This window comes from Triticum urartu, chromosome 6 (genome assembly GCF_003073215.2).
Source record: "Triticum urartu cultivar G1812 chromosome 6, Tu2.1, whole genome shotgun sequence".
Lineage (NCBI taxonomy): Eukaryota > Viridiplantae > Streptophyta > Magnoliopsida > Poales > Poaceae > Triticum > Triticum urartu.
The window spans coordinates 8,190,638-8,207,342 of NC_053027.1; positions in this window are offsets into that span (position 1 = coordinate 8,190,638).

Genomic DNA, 16,705 nt, shown 5'->3' on the forward strand with positions numbered 1-16,705 from the left:
GAGGAGAGGGGCTGGGGAGGGGAGGGGCTGCGCCTTGGATGTGGTGCTGCAGCCCTCCCCTCGCCCCTCTATTTATAGGGAGAAGGGGAAAGGGGGCGGGCCCCTCTAGATGAGATCTAGAGGGGGGGCGGCGGCCAAGGGGGAGGGGGCTTGCCCACCAAGCAAGGGGGGGCGCCCCCCTTTAGGGTTCCCCCCAAACCCTAGGCGCATGGGCCCTAGGGGGGAATGGCGCCCAGCCCACTAGGGGCTGGTTCCCTTCCACCTACAGCCCATAAGGCCCTCCGGGGCAGGTGGACCCTCCCGGTGGACCCCCGGAACCCCTCCGGTGGTCCCGGTATAATACCGGTATACCCCCGAATATTTCCGGTGACCGTATGATGACTTCCCATATATAAATCTTCACCTCCGGACTATTCCGGAACTCCTCGTGACGTCCGGATCTCATCCGGGACTCCGAACATCATTCGGTAATCACATACAAATCTTCCTAATAACCCTAGCGTCATCGAACCTTAAGTGTGTAGACCCTACGGGTTCGGGAACCATGCAGACATGACCGAGACAACTCTCTGGCCAATAACCAACAGCGGGATCTGGATACCCATGTTGGCTCCCACATGTTCACGAAGATCTTATCGGATGAACCACGATGTTGAGGATTCAAGCAATCTCGTATACAATTCCCTTTGTCAATCGGTACATTACTTGCCCGAGATTCGATCATCAGTATCCCAATACCTCGTTCAATCTCGTTACCGGCAAGTCACTTTACTCGTTGCGTAACACATCATCCCGTGACCAACCCTTAGTCACATTGAGCTCATTACGATGATGTCTTACCGAGTGGGCCCAGAGATTGTAGGAAATATGCCCTAGAGGCAATAATAAATTAGTTATTATTATATTTCCTTGTTCATGATAATCGTTTATTATCCATGCTAGAATTGTATTGATAGGAAACTCAGATACATGTGTGGGTACATAGACAACACCATGTCCCTAGTAAGCCTCTAGTTGACTAGCTCGTTGATCAATAGATGGTTACGGTTTCCCGACCATGGACATTGGATGTCATTGATAACGGGATCACATCATTGGGAGAATGATGTGATGGACAAGACCCAATCCTAAGCCTAGCACAAGATCATGTAGTTCGTATGCTAAAGCTTTTCTAATGTCAAGTATCATTTCCTTAGACCATGAGATTGTGCAACTCCCGGATACCGTAGGAGTGCTTTGGGTGTGCCAAACGTCACAACGTAACTGGGTGGCTATAAAGGTACATTACAGGTATCTCGGAAAGTGTCTGTTGGGTTGGCACGAATCGAGACTGGGATTTGTCACTCCGTGTAAACGGAGAGGTATCTCTGGGCCCACTCGGTAGGACATCATCATAATGTGCACAATGTGATCAAGGAGTTGATCACGGGATGATGTGTTACGAAACGAGTAAAGAGACTTGCCGGTAACGAGATTGAACAAGGTATCGGGATACCGACGATCGAATCTCGGGCAAGTATCGTACCGCTAGACAAAGGGAATTGTATACGGGATTGATTAAGTCCTTGACATCGTGGTTCATCCGATGAGATCATCGTGGAACATGTGGGAGCCAACATGGGTATCTAGATCCCGCTGTTGGTTATTGACCGGAGAGTCATCTCGGTCATGTCTGCATGTCTCCCGAACCCGTAGGGTCTACACACTTAAGGTTCGATGACGCTAGGGTTATAGAGATATTAGTATGCGGTAACCTGAAAGTTGTTCAGAGTCCCGGATGAGATCCCGGACGTCACGAGGAGTTCCAGAATGGTCCGGAGGTAAAGATTTATATATAGGAAGTGCTATTTCGGCCATCGGGACAAGTTTCGGGGTCACCGGTATTGTACCGGGACCACCGGAAGGGTCCCAGGGGTCCACCGGGTGGGGCCACCTGCCCCGGGGGGCCACATGGGCTGTAGGGGGTGCGCCTTGGCCTATATGGGCCAAGGGCACCAGCCCCAAGAGGCCCATGCGCCAAGAGAAGAGGGAAAGGAAGAGTCCTAAAGGGGGAAGGCACCTCCGAGGTGCCTTGGGGAGGTGGGACTCCTCCCTGGCCGCACCCTTCCTTGGAGGAAGGGCCAAGGCTGCGCCTCCCCCCTCTCCCTTGGCCCTATATATAGTGGGGGGAAGGGAGGGCAGCCAAACCTAAGCCCTGGCGCCTCCCTCTCCCTCCCATGACACTTCTCCCTCCTCCCGCAGCGCTTGGCGAAGCCCTGTTGGAATCCCGCTACTTCCACCACCACGCCGTCGTGCTGCTGGATCTCCATCAACCTCTCCTTCCTCCTTGCTGGATCAAGAAGGAGGAGACGTCGCTGCTCCGTACGTGTGTTGAACGCGGAGGTGCCGCCCGTTCGGCGCTAGGATCATCGGTGATTTGGATCACGACGAGTACGACTCCATCAACCCCGTTCTCTTGAACGCTTCCGCGCGCGATCTACAAGGGTATGTAGATCCACTCCTCCCTCGTTTCTAGATGACTCCATAGATTGATCTTGGTGACACGTAGGAAAATTTTGAATTTATGCTACGTTCCCCAACAGTGGCATCATGAGCTAGGTCTATGCGTAGTTACTATGCACGAGTAGAACACGAAGTAGTTGTGGGCGTTGATTTTGTTCAATATGCTTAACGTTACTAGACCAATCTTGATTCGGCGGCATCGTGGGATGAAGCGTCCTGGACCAACCTTACACGTACGCTTACGTGAGACCCGTTCCACCGACTGACATGCACTAGTTGCATAAGGTGGCTGGCGGGTGTCTGTCTCTCCCACTTTAGTCGGATCAGATTCGATGAAAAGGGTCCTTATGAAGGGTAAATAGCAATTGGCATATCACGTTGTGGTCATTGCGTAGGTAAGAAACGTTCTTGCTAGAAACCCATAGCAGCCACATAAAACATGCAAACAACAATCAGAGGACGTCTAACTTGTTTTTGCAGGGTATGCTATGTGATGTGATATGGCCAAAAGGATGTGATGAATGATATATGTGATGTATGAGATTGATCATGTTCTTGTAATAGGAATCACGACTTGCATGTCGATGAGTATGACAACCGGCAGGAGCCATAGGAGTTGTCTTAATTTATTGTATGACCTGCGTGTCATTGAACAACGCCATGTAATTACTTTACTTTATTGCTAACCGGTAGCCATAGTAGTAGAAGTAATAGTTGGCGAGCAACTTCATGGAGACACGATGATGGAGATCATGGTGTCATGCCGGTGACAAGATGATCATGGAGCCCCAAGATGGAGATCAAAGGAGCTATATGATATTGGCCATATCATGTCACTATTATTTGATTGCATGTGATGTTTATCATGTTTATGCATCTTATTTGCTTAGAACGACGGTAGTAAATAAGATGATCCCTCATTGAAATTTCAAGAAAGTGTTCCCCCTAACTGTGCACCGTTGCGAAAGTTCGTCGTTTCGAAGCACCACGTGATGATCGGGTGTGATAGATTCTTACGTTCACATACAACGGGTGTAAGACAGATTTACACACGCGAAACACTTAGGTTGACTTGACGAGCCTAGCATGTACAGACATGGCCTCAAACACAAGAGACCGAAAGGTCGAGCATGAGTCGTATGGTAGATACGATCAACATGAAGATGTTCACCGATGTGACTAGTCCGTCTCACGTGATGATCGGACACGGCCTAGTTGACTCGGATCATGTAATCACTTAGATGACTAGAGGGATGTCTATCTGAGTGGGAGTTCATAAGATGAACTTAATTATCCTGAACATAGTCAAAAGTTCGCAAATTATGTCGTAGCTCGCGCTTCAGTTCTACTGTTTAGATATGTTCCTAGAGAAAATTAGTTGAAAGTTGATAGTAGCAATATGCGGACTAGGTCCGTAAACTGAGGATTGTCCTCATTGCTTCATAGAAGGCTTATGTCCTTAATGCACCGCTCAATGTGCTGAACCTCGAACGTGTCTGTGGATGTTGCGAACATCTGACATACACATTTTGATAACTACGTGATAGTTCAGTTAAATGGTTTAGAGTTGAGGCACCAAAGACGTTTTTTTGAAACGTCGCAAAACATATGAGATGTTTTGAGGACTGAAATTGGGATTTCAGGCTCGTGCCCACGTCAAGAGGTATAAGACCTCCGACGATTTTCTTAGCCTGCAAACTAAGGAGAAAAGCTCAATTGTTGAGCTTGTGCTCAGATTGTCTGAGTACAACAATCATTTGAATCAAGTGGGAGTTGATCTTCCAGATGAGATAGTAGAGTTCTCCGAAGTCATTACCACCAAGCTGCTAGAGCTTCGTGATGAACTATAATATATCAGGGACATATATGATGATCCTTGAGATATTGCGATGTTTGACACCACAAAAGTAGAAATCAAGAAGGAGCATCAATTGTTGATGGTTGGTGAAACCACTAGTTTCAAGAAGGGCAAGGGCAAGAAGGGATACTTCATGAAACGGCAAATCAGCTGCTGCTCTAGTGAAGAAACCCAAGGTTGAACCCAAACCCGAGACTAAGTGCTTCTGTAATAAGGGGAACCAGCCACTGGAGCAGAATTACCCTAGACACTTGGTAGATGAGAAGGCTGGCAAGGTCGATAGAAGTATGTTGGATATACATTGTGTTGATGTGTACTTTACTAGTACTCCTAGTAGCACCAGGGTATTAGATACCGGTTTGGTTGCTAAGTGTTAGTAACTCGAAATAAAAGCTACGGAATAAACGGAGACTAGCTAAAGGTGAGCTGACGATATGTGTTGGAAGTGTTTCCAATGTTGATATGATCAAGCATCGCACGCTCCCTCTACCATCGAGATTGGTGTTTGCATTGAGCATAGACATGATTGGATTATGTCTATCGCAATACGATTATTCATTTAAGGAGAATAACGGTTACTCTGTTTATTTGAATAATACCTTCAATAGTCTTGCACCTAAAATGAATGGTTCATTGAATCTCGATCATAGTGATACACATGTTCATGCCAAAAGATAGTAATGATAGTACCACCTACTTGTGGCACTGCCACGTAAGTCATATCGGTATAAAACGCATGAAGAAGCTCCATGTTGATGGATCTTTGGGCTTACTCATTTTTTGAAAAGTTTGAGACATGCGAACCATGTCTATTGGTGTATATGCATGAAGAAACTCCATGCAAATGGACCGTTCGGACTCGCTTGATTTTGAATCACTTGAGACATGCAAATCATACCACATGGGCAAGATGACTGAAAGCCTCGTTTTCAGTAAAATGGAACTAGAAAGCAACTTGTTGGAAGTAATACATTTTGATGTGTGCAGTCCAATGAGTGCTGAGGCGTGTAGTGGATATCGTTATGTTCTTACTTCACAGATGATTTGAGTAGATGTTGAGTACATTTGCTTGATGAATCACGAGTCTGAATTATTGAAAGGTTCAGGTAATTTCAGGGTGAAGTTGAAAGATCGTCGTGACAAGAGGATAAAAGATCTATGATATGATCATAGAGATGAATATCTTAATTACGAGTTTGGCACAGAATTAAGACATTGTGGAAATTGTTTCACAACTAATACAGCCTGGAACACCATAGTGTGATGGTGTCTGAACATCATAACTGCACCCTATTGGATATGATGCATACCATGATGTCTCTTATCGAATTACCACGATAGTTTATGGGTTAGGCATTAGAGACAACCACATTCACTTTAAATAGGGCACCACGTAATTCCGATGAGATGACACCGTATGAACTATGGTTTAGAGAAACCTAAGCTGTCATTTCTTAAAAGTTTGGGGCTGCAACGCTTATGTGAAAAGTTTCAGGCTGATAAGCTCGAACCCAAAGCGGATAAATGCATCTTCATAGGACACCCAAAACAGTTGGGTATACCTCATGTCTCAGATCCGAAAGCAATAAGGGATTGTTTCTAGAATCGGGTCCTTTCTTGAGGAAAAGTTTCTCTTGAAAGAATTGAGTGGGAGGGTGGTGGAGACTTGATGAGGTTATTGAACCGTCTCTTCACAGGAAGTTGTTCCTGTGGCACCTACACCAATTGAAGTGGAAGCTTATGATAGTGATCATGAAACTTCAGATCAAGTCACTACCAAATCTTGTGGGATGACAAGGATGCGTACTACTTCAGAGTGGTAAGTAATCCTATCTTGGAAGTCATGTTGCTAGACAACAATGAACCTACGAGCTATGGAGAAGCGATGGTGGGCCCGGATTCCGATAAATGGCTCGAGGCCATAAAATCCGAGAGAGGATCCATGTATGAAAACAAAGTGTAGACTTTGGCAGAACAGTTCGATGGTCGTAAGGCTGTTGAGTGCAGATGGATTTTAAAAGGAAGACGGACAATGATGGTAAGTATCACCATCAAGAAAGCTCGACTTGTCGTTAAGATGTTTTCCGACAAGTTCAAGGAGTTGACTACGGTGAGACTTTCTCACTCGTAGCGATGCTAAGAGTCTGTTGGAATTATATTAGCAATTACTGCATCATTTATGAAATCTTGCAGATAGGATATCCAAACATTGTTTCCTCGACGATTTTTTGAGGAAAGGTTGTATGTGATACAACTGGAAGGTTTTGTCAATCCTGAAATATGCTAATAAGTATGCAAAGCTCCAGCAATCCTTCTGAGGACTGGAGTAAGCATCTCGGAGTTGGAATGTATGCTTTGATGAGATGATCAAAGATTTTGGGTGTATACAAAGTTTATGAGAAACTTGTATTTCCAAAGAAGTGAGTGGGAGCACTATAGAATTTATGATGAATATATGTTGTTGACATATTGTTGATCGGAAATGATGTAGAATTTCTAGAAAGCATGCAGAGTTTATTTGAAAAGTGTTTTTAATGGAAAGCCTGGATTAAGCTACTTGAACATTGAGCATCAAGATCTATAAGGATAGATCAAAACGCTTAATAGTACTTTCAAATGAGCACATACCTTGACATGATCTTGAAGGTGTTCAAGATGGATCAGTCAAAGAAGGAGTTCTTGCCTGAGTTGTAAGGTATGAAGTTAAGACTTAAAGCTCGACCACGGCAAAATAGAGAGAAAGGACGAAGGTCGTCCCCTATGCTTAAGACGTAGGCTCTACAGTATGCTATGCTGTGTACCGCACCTTAAGTGTGCCTTGCCATGAGTCAGTCAAGGGGTACAAGAGTGATCCAAGAATGGATCACAGGACAGCGGTCAAAGTTATCCTTAGTAACTAGTGGACTAAGGAATTTTCTCGATTATGGACGTGGTAAAAGAGTTCGTCGTAAAGGGTTACGTAGATGCAATCTTAACACCTATCCGGATAGCTCTGAGTAGAGATACCGAATACGTATAATGGAGCAACAATTTGGAATAGCTCCAAGTAGAACAGTTATTTGGAATAGCTCCAAATGTAGCGTAGTAGTTGCATCTACAAGATGACATAGAAATTTGTGAAGTACATACGGATCTAGATGTTGCAGACCCGTTGACTAAAACCTCTCTCACAAGCAACATGATCAAACCCAGAACTCTTTGAGTGCTAATCACATAGTGATGTGAACTAGATTATTGACTCTAGTAAACTCTTTCGGTGTTAGTCACATGGGGATGTGACCTTGAGTGTTAATCACATATCGATGTGAACTAGATTATTGACTCTAGTGCAAGTGGGAGACTGTTGGAAATATGCCCTAGAGGCAATAATAAATTAGTTCTTATTATATTTCCTTGTTCATGATAATCGTTTATTATCCATGCTAGAATTGTATTGATAGGAAACTCAGATACATGTGTGGATACATACACAACACCATGTCCCTAGTAAGCCTCTAGTTGACTAGCTCGTTGATCAATAGATGGTTACGGTTTCCTGACCATGGACATTGGATGTCGTTGATAACGGGATCACATCATTAGGAGAATGATGTGATGGACAAGACCCAATCCTAAGCATAGCACTAGATCGTGTAGTTCGTATGCTAAAGCTTTTCTAATGTCAAGTATCATTTCCTTGGACCATGAGATTGTGTAACTCCGGATACCATAGGAGTTCTTTGGGTGTGCCAAACGTCACAACGTAACTGGGTGGCTATAAAGGTACACTAGGGTATCCCCGGAAGTGTCTGTTGGGTTGGCACGAATCGAGACTGGGATTTGTCACTCCGTGTGACGGAGAGGTATCTCTGGGCCCACTCGGTAGGACATCATCATAATGTGCACAATGTGACCAAGGAGTTGATCACGGGATGATGTGTTACGGAACGAGTAAAGAGACTTGCCGGTAACGAGATTGAACAAGGTATCGGGATACCGGCGATCGAATCTCGGGCAAGTGCAATACCGCTAGACAAAGGGAATTGTATACGGGATTGATTAAGTCTTTGACATCGTGGTTCATCCGATAAGATCATCGTGGAACATGTGAGAGCCAACATGGGTATCCAGATCCCGCTGTTGGTTATTGACCGGAGAACGTCTCGGTCATGTCTGCATGTCTCCCGAACCCGTAGGGTCTACACACTTAAGGTTCGATGACGCTAGGGTTGTAAAGGAAGTTTGTATGTGGTTATCGAATGTTGTTCGGAGTCCCGGATGAGATCCCGGACGTCACGAGGAGTTCCGGAATGGTCTGGAGGTAAAGATTTATATATGGGAAGTCCTGTTTTGGTCACCGGAAAAGTTTCGGGGTTTATCGGTAATGTACCGGGACCATCGGAGGGGTCCAGGGGTCCACCGGGGGGGCCATGGGACCCAGAAGCATACATGGGCCAAGTGTGAGAAGGAACCAGCCCCTAGGTGGGCTAGGGCGCCTCCCACCATGGCCCATGCGCCTAGAAGGGGAGAGGGGGCATACCCTAAGGGCAGATGGGCCCTAAGGCCCATACTCCCTGCGCCTCCCTCTCCTCCCCCCTTGTGGCCGCCACCCATAGATGGGTTTGGGGCTGCCGCCCCTCTAGGGGTGGGAACCCTAGATGGGGCGCACCCTCCTCCCCTTCCCCTATATATATGAGGCCTAGGGGCTGCCCAATACACGCGATCTGATCTCTGCCTGTTGGTGCAGCCCTCCCTCTCTTTCTCCTCATATCCCGTGGTGCTTGGCGAAGCCCTGCAGGATTGCCACGCTCCTCCATCACCACCACGCCGTTGTGCTGCTGCTGGATGGAGTCTTCCTCAACCTCTCCCTCTCTCCTTGCTGGATCAAGGCATGGGAGACGTCACCGGGCTGTACGTGTGTTGAACACGGAGGTGCCATCCGTTCAGCACAAGGATCATCGGTGATTTGGATCACGACGAGTATGACTCCATCAACCCCGTTCTCTTGAACGCTTCCGCATAGCGATCTACAAGGGTATGTAGATGCACTCTCCTTCCGCTCGTTGCTAGTCTCTCCATAGATAGATCTTGGTGACACGTAGGAAAATTTTGAATTTCTGCTACGTTCCCCAACATCCCGGGGGTCCACCGGGTGGGGCCACCTGCCCCGGGGGGCCACATGGGCTGTAGGGGGTGCGCCTTGGCCTATATGGGCCAAGGGCACCAGCCCCAAGAGGCCCGTGCGCCAAGAGAAGAGGAAAAGGAAGAGTCCTAAGGGGGGGAGGCACCTCCGAGGTGCCTTGGGGAGGAGGGACTCCTCCCTGGCCGCACCCTTCCTTGGAGGAAGGGCCAAGGCTGCGCCTCCCCCCTCTCCCTTGGCCCTATATATAGTGGGGGGAAGGGAGGGCAACCATACCTAAGCCCTGGCGCCTCCCTCTCCCTCCCATGACACATCTCCCTCCTCCCGCAGCGCTTGGCGAAGCCCTGTTGGAATCCCGCTACTTCCACCATCACGCCGTCGTGCTGTTGGATCTCCATCAACCTCTCCTCCCCCCTTGCTGGATCAAGACGGAGGAGACGTCACTGCTCTGTACGTGTGTTGAACGCGGAGGTGCCGTCCGTTCGGCGCTAGGATCATCGGTGATTTGGATCACGACGAGTACGACTCCATCAACCCCGTTCTCTTGAACGCTTCCGTGCGCAATCTACAAGGGTATGTAGATCCACTCCTCCCTCGTTGCTAGATGACTCCATAGATAGATCTTGGTGACACGTAGGAAAATTTTGAATTTATGCTACGTTCCCCAACAGCATGTTCGCCGGGGTGCGGCGTTTGGTGGCGGTGAGTATTGGCCGGGGTGAAAACCTGTTCCATGTACGGACGGACCGGCGGCGGCGAAGCTCATTCCCTTCTTGAAGGCGTCGTCGCGGCCTTCATTGCCCATCGTGTTGCTCTACGGGAAACTCTGACCCTCGGGTCGGACGGTGGCGGCGCTCCGGTGTCGTATCCTTCTTGAATGCACCGCCTTGGAGCCCACGGTTCGTCATATGCGGCTTCATCTCTTCGCGGTGGCGTGTTCATGGTCGAGGAACCGGCTGCTCTTGTAGTGCTTGGGGTGGTGTTGCTGCGCTCAGCGCCTAGTATTTTGACTTCGGTGTGTGCGTGTGTTGTGGTGGCGTGCGTTTGTATCGGGTTGTTCTTAGTCGTTGCTTTATATATAAAGCGGGGTGAAAGCCTTTTTCGGTAATTTCGACTTGACGGTTCTTCACATTCTTCCCCTCGCATACCACACAAGTTTGAAAAGGGATAAAAAAATCTTTTTCGAGATCTAAAACGCCATAGCTCCCCTAACAAACCTCACGGGTAGGAAAAAATGGTAAAAAGAAACTTTGTTCAGATCTAAAACGCAGGAGCTCCCCTCACACACCTAAGAGCATCTCTAGTAGACTCCGTAAAAGGACCGAACCCGTATAATTCCGGAGAGTATATGGGTTCTACCCGTTTTTCTGGCCAGAATAGACATCGTATCACGGGCCTGTCCTGTAAAAAATTTACCGTGGTCCAGAAAAACTCCCTCTCCACCGCTATATATGCGGTTTCACCGCTCGGATACGGGTCAAACCCTCCTACTCCGCCCCAATTTCTCATCGCTGGCGAGCCTTAAAAAGCCGTGGATGGCTACGAGGATGACGCGAAGTGCCGCCGCCGCCGCAGGCATGCAAGCGGGGCGTGCGGAGGTGGCTCAACCACGGGAGCCGGCCGTCGGCGGCGTTTGAATGCCACGAGCTCGTGGTCCGCCGCCACGCCTCCCCCGGCTCCTTTGCCGCGGGGAGCTCGTCCGCAGGCGCCTCGAGCTCGCGGCTCACTCCAGTCAAGAGAGAGCCGGAGGAGCTCGGGCTGCTCGCCATCAAGCTCGAGGCCGCCGCACCGCCGCGTCAAGGAGTTATCGGCCCCGAGGACTACCTCCCCCCGGGGCAGGAGGAGCACCTAGAGCGCATCATCATGGAGCGCTCAGCGAGGGAGGAGGAGGAGGTGGCTGACACACTCCGCCGCTATGAGCTCGACTACGAGCGGATCTTCCTCGAGCAGGGCATCGCGGCGTCGCTGGCGCACGCATTCAAGGAGGCGGACCTGCGCATCATGAAGGCCGAGCAAGCCAAGGTCTTCATCGACTTCGACTCCGACAAGGACTGGGCTCCTCTGGCTCCTCCACCGCGTCGCCGCCGCCATGAGCCCGTTGATTTTTGTAGTGTAGGCTCGGGTACGCTACACGGCCCGCAGATTCCCACCCCCTAGTAGTACAATGTAGATGAACTATGTATGATCAGTGTAGTATGATGACGAACTATGTATGATCAATGTCGCTGCAAGTTTCTCCCGCGAATGCTTTTTTAAAATTTTATAGTTTCATATACGGGGTCTGATCTGTAGCGCACGAATTTGCCCCGCAAATCCGATTTGCAGCGAACTGTAAACAAGTTTTGCGGGTCGGCATTATACAGAGTCCGCTAGAGATGCTCTAACCAGTTGGAGACGGTCTTATTCGTAGCTCACCTTTCATATTTAAGTCGAGGGTTCTTCACATACATTGGTCTCCTCACTAAATGGAATGGGTAAAAAACAAACAAAAAAAGATTTCCGAGATCTAAACCACCCACATATCAAATAAAACAAATCAAGTCATATATGATCAGCTTTTAAGAGATTTATCTCAACACCTTGTATCGTTCAGCCGTATGACTTTATTTATAAAGTTTAGTGAAAGCCTATTTTGAGCGGATGTTCTTCGTAGACTCTGTTCGGCGGCGAATTTCAGAGTGGCAGCTTTCCTATCAAATCAATCTGTTCAATCACTCCCATGCCAATTCTCTTGATCAAGCCAAGCCTATGGTGGGATGAGATGAAGAGATTTTACCACCGATAAATGAAGCAGATGGATTTTGTTGTCAGTGGTCGCGAGAGCTAAATCTAACCAGCCCATTAGCTAGGATTCGCTCACTGTTAGGTTCGCTCAACGCAAGTCTGCTTTTCTTTTAAAAAAAATCTATTTTTTTCTGTTGTTTTTTTCCTTGATTCTTTTTTTCCACCGGTTTTCTTCTTTTATTTGTTTTCTTCTGGTTTTTCTTTTTTCTTCGTTATTAGTTTTGTTGTCTCTGTTTTTCAATAGTTTTCCCTTTCTTTTTTCCTTCATTTTTCCCTTGATTTTCTTTGTTTCTTCTTGGTTTCACTGCTTTTTCTTTTCATTCTTTTTTTTTCTTTGGGTTTCTTTGCCTCTTTCTTCCATTTTCAATGATTCACTTCAGGTTTATTTATTTCTTGTTCTTCTTAATTGGGTTTTTACTATCTTTTTGAAGTGTGTTTGTTTAATTGGTTTTCATCATTTTCTTCGGTTTTGGAACCTTTTTGTCTATCTTTTTTTTCTATGTGTTTTTTGTATCGTTTTTTTCTTGGTTGTCTATGTAAATTTTTATTGTACATGCGAAATATTATTATTGTACATCTTACACATTTTGAAAAAAATAATTAATAATTTTTTTAATAATTGTTCTTATGTCTACAGTTTTCATATACATAAAGAACATGTTTAACATTTTGTAATGCAAGATTAGAATTATTAAATACACTGCTTACCATCTCTTTCAAATACATGTTTGATGTCTACTTTTTTCATAAACATTGTGCATTTTTCACATAGGCCTGAAACTTTTATTTAATATACGTTTCACTTTTTCGAAATAGATTGTGTACATTTTTTATAACGTCTCATAAATTTTTATGAAATGTGTGAAAATATTAAGATGTCAAAAATATTTATTTTTCATCGTATCAACATTTTTAAAATACATGTTAAACATTTATTTATATATGTTTAGCCAGTACTCTGTTGACGGTATAGCAAAGAAATCTCTGAGTTCCAGAATCTTTGAGCATTGGGATAATAAAATCCAGACTTTATTTCCCACTATATTTTAAACGGTGTTATTTTCCCTTTCCTTTTTTAGAGCTTTTAGTTCTTTTCATATTCTGATTGTTAGTTTTTTATTAATTTTAGTTATCCTTTTTTATTACCCTTTTCTTCATTCTGGTGAACATGTTTTCTATTTCGTGATCATTTTCCTAAATGTTTAAAATTTAATAAAGTTGTGAACATGTTTATGAAATCATTAACATTTTTCAAATTCAGAAACATTTTTCACTAATTTTCAACATTTATTTAATTCTATTTTTTGGAATTCAAAAACATTTTTTACAAATTAACATTTTTTTCGAAATTGTGAAATTCTCCTTGCTTTTCTACAAATTACCCAGCAATTATTTTGACATGGTGAACAATGTTTTTAAAATCGTGAAAATTTCTTGAATCCACAAACATTTTTTGAATCGTTGAACAGTTTATGAATTTTTTTAATAATATTTTAAATTTAAAAACATTTTTTAAGTAAACGGAAAATTTATATCGATGAGATTTTTTTCATCACGAACATATGGTCAAATTTAGGGTCATTTCGTGAATATGCGAACATTTTCTTCATACTCCTGAACATTATTTGGTATCCACTAGATTTTTATTTAATCGTGAGCATATTTAAAAATTGGAAATATTTGTTGTTAAATGATGAACATTTTTTAAATCCATGAACATCTGAGGATTTCTTCAACATTTCTTTCAAAATGCACATAGGTTCTAAATTTGTAACTTCTTTTGAAGTACTCAGTTATTTATAGAAGAAGTATGCAGACATAAAAAGCGGAGCAAAAAAATGAAGCATAAAAAGGGGAAAATGATATGAAAAAACAGGGGCCTTCCCATCACACCCCGCACATGTGCAGGCCCAATTGGGCGCGGGGGAGCAGGGGTCGCGTGCTGCTCCTCTTTCAAGTATGTAGAGCATCAAATAGGGAGAGCAACCTACTCAATGGTACCCTTTCTGGGAGCCCCGCCAGGTTCACTTTTGTTGCCTGAGAGCAAGCCAAAGTGATGCGTACAGTCATCGCCACTTGTCGCGTGCTAGACGCTCCCTCTGGATTTCGTTTTTCATTTTCCGGTACGCGTTTTCAGGTTTTCGATGGGTTCTCGGGCTTTTGGTTTAATCTTGGTTTTTCCTCGGTTTTGGAGAAAAAAATTACGCTTTTTTTCAGGCACATATTTGCTTCCACAAGAAGCACAATTGTGCATCCTGAAAAGTGAAAAACAATCATGATTTTTTTTTGGGTGAATCTTTTTTTTGGGTCTCCTGGAGGCACATACTTGCTTACTAGAGAAGCATAGCGCTTCCCCTGGAGGCACATATATGTTTCCACGAGTCATGCTTCTCTAGAAAGGGGCAAAATTAAATTCAAGAAAAAATATGTGCGAATATTTTGTGTGCTTCCACGAGAAGCACAAATTTGCTTCTCGTCAAGACACATATTTGCTTCCGTGAGAATAATTGCGCTTCTTGAGAAAGGAAAAAATTACAAGTTTATCTTGCATGAAGTTTTGTGTGCTTTCACGAGAAACACGAATTTCCTATTCATGGAAGAACATATTTGCTTCCGTGTGCTTGTCAGGAAAGAAAATAATAACAATTTTTTCTTTCGTGATTTGAAGCTGTGCTTCTCGGAAAGGGAAAAAATTTGCGAACTTTTTTTGTGCGAAATGTTTTCTTCCACGGTAAGCACAAATTTACTCTCGTGCGAAGTACAACTTTGCATCACGGAAAAGGAAAAAAATCATGATTTTTTAACGAGAAGTACATATTTTCTCCTCCTAGAGGTACAAATTTATTTTCATGAGCTATGCTTCTGGTGAAAGGGAAAAATTCACGAAAAAATTGCATGAAGTTTTTTGTGCTTCCATGAGAAGCACAAATTTTGCTTCCGCCAGAAGCAGAACTGTGCTACCCGAGAAAGGGAAAATAATATGATTTTTGGCCTGATTTTTATGTGCTTTCAAGCACATATTTGTTAATCGTGGGGGCACATATTTGCTTCCGCGAGCACTGCAGTTGTGCTTCTCGAAAAAGAGGAAAAATAATACTATATATTTTTGCTTCATTGAGAAGCATTGATTTGCTTCTCGTGGAGGCAAAAATTTGGTTCTGCGTATTGTGCTTCTTGGGAAGAGAAAAAATTGATGATTATTTTTTTCCTCAAGAAGCACGGGTTTTTTTTCGTGAGCTGTGATTCTCAGAAAGGGAAATAAACCGTTAATTATTTTGTGCTTCTACATGAAGCACACCTGGAGGCACATAGTTGTGTCCTCGAGAAGTATAGTTGTGATTATCGGAAAGTGAAAAGAAAACCACGAATCATTTCTTTTTGCGTGAATATTGTGCTCTTTCACGAGAATCACAGATTTGCATCTTGTGGAGCCACAAATCTTTGCTTCTCGAAAAGGGGAAAACCATCGTTACGGCTCTGGGTGTTTTCCTGAAACAAAACTTCGTCGAAACCTCTTATTAAGGGATCTAATTGTCAAGATCTTGACGCGAGAAATCAATTGTGAAAATGGTTCGTGATTTGGACGTACAGTTCAAGTGATAAAACGTTTTGAGAAAATAAATCTACGACGCACCACTTGTTAGCCTTTAAGGATGTAGGAGTGATCTTTACAAACGATACCCATAAGCTAGTGAGTTTCGCCAAATAGAAGTTCTTATACACCAACCTCAATCCGCACGAATCGCGTGCCACCACTGGGATGTCGGCCGTGGTACAGTCCTAGCTCCCACATATGAACGGAAGCAACCAGAAGCATGTTTTTGCAGCAACACGTACGGAGCAAGAACTGATTGCCGGTGGTCACAGCCTCGCATCAAAGTGCAAAAGGGTTTAAGGAGCTAGACAGATTTAGGGCCACACTAAAGAAGATTGATGTGGACCACACCAAAATCGATTGATTCCCCTAAAAAGTAAAGTAAAGAAGATCGATGCCATACTCGAAAGAAAAGCAAAGGGAGGATACATATTTTTTCTTGAAATATACAGAAAACTGCATGTAATCAACTTAAAAAAAACTGCATGTGATCAATTAAACAAGAACAAAACAACAGGGTAATGTCTCGTTTCTAATAAAAATGGGGCTGGGGAAAACCCCTTTCTTCAGTTAAGACATAGGCACCACTAATGAGGGCCAACAGCCTACACCCTTTGGCATACACCCCAAAACAGAAGTTACACAAAGCTACAAAACGTATACAAGGGCAGCCAGAGAAACGTCAGTGGAGGCACCTAAACCAGAAACTAATCTCGTCCTTAATCTTGTTGATGAAAGCATCAACCGCAGTGAAAATCATTTCTTTGGAAAAAGCAAACAATTTTATGTTTACCCTCCATCGTGGCAACTGATGATGGGTTCTTGAGCTCGGGAGTGAAATCACACG